The sequence below is a fragment of the Acomys russatus genome, chromosome 4 (assembly GCF_903995435.1).
Source record: "Acomys russatus chromosome 4, mAcoRus1.1, whole genome shotgun sequence".
Classification (NCBI taxonomy): domain Eukaryota; kingdom Metazoa; phylum Chordata; class Mammalia; order Rodentia; family Muridae; genus Acomys; species Acomys russatus.
The window spans coordinates 53,835,166-53,836,262 of NC_067140.1; the positions used below are offsets into that span (position 1 = coordinate 53,835,166).

General features: G+C 50.3%; 1 non-coding gene across 1 annotated transcript; it reads left to right on the forward strand.

Annotated features, from left to right (window-relative positions):
* Window positions 1-249: 249 nt before the first annotated feature.
* Window positions 250-389, forward strand: LOC127188690 (small nucleolar RNA SNORA48). Its single transcript, XR_007830549.1, has one exon. It is a non-coding gene; the product is annotated as a small nucleolar RNA SNORA48 (small nucleolar RNA).
* The last annotated feature ends 708 nt before the right edge of the window (window positions 390-1,097 follow it).

Here is a 1,097-nt window from a genome sequence, read left to right on the forward strand (position 1 = left end):
ACATGGGGGGGAAGGAAACCGAGACGCTTTCAAAACACACTAAATTAGCCACACAGCTTAAGGCTTGTTCTAGGGGGAGAAAACAACCCTCTCAGACTCTCTTATGTACACTCAGAGTTCAAGCAATTAGTACAGAAATTGAAAAAATGCAACAAGGAGAGTCAGGATTTTGATGATTTCTTCGAGTAACTCCAGCATCCTTGGATCCAGTGGTACAGATTGCCATTTATATCTAGTGGCATAGTCCTATGCCCCTGGCAATGGGCAAAGAGCCACCTTGGTGGTGGTGTTCTTATGTCAGTCAGGGACAGAGCAGATGGCAGTCCTTTATTCATCTAGCTTGATGCCTGGCTTGGTGGCCAAAGCTGCCTTATGCCTAGGACTCATAAAAACCAAGTAAAATCAAATCCAGGCAGCACAACCCAGGAAGAAGAGGAAGACAGACAGAGATATGCAGACCACTATGCCACCCACAGATCTCTCCTTCAGCATGTGGCACAGGCAGGCCATAGACACTTGCTTGCCACCATACCACAGAGCATGGATAGATAATGTCACCTAGAGGACCACCAGCCGCAAAGCCAGCCTGCCATAGGAGCCACCACAATGTGCGAGTATGTGGTGCATGGGAGCAGCTTGAGCATTATAAAGAGGGATAGAACTGGATACTCAGGGGTGGAGAGGAGTAGCTTGTTATGAGTGACCAGCCTGCCACCTGGGCTATGGTGAGGTCCCAGCCCGAGCTACCACTGAGCGCCATGTCTGAGTCTGTGGCTCATATTACCACCAGAGAACTTGGGGATGCCCCTAGTCAGGGGGGACCATGTGGATATCCAAGGGCTGTATATAACTGGCTGTGACCCTCACTGGCTTTGGTGTTCTATAGAGCTCACCCCATCTCTTATAGGCTGTGGGCTGTAACACTTGGGAGAGTGAGCCCTGTGCTTTGCCCAGAAAGCTGGTCCTAGCAGCAGGTGTGTGTGTGTGTGTGTGTGTGTGTGTGTGTGTGTGTGTGTATGTGTGTGTGTGTGTGTGTGTGTGTGCCAGCCCCGAAGGCATGAGTGTGAGAAAGCTGACCCTACCACTCATCTGCTATG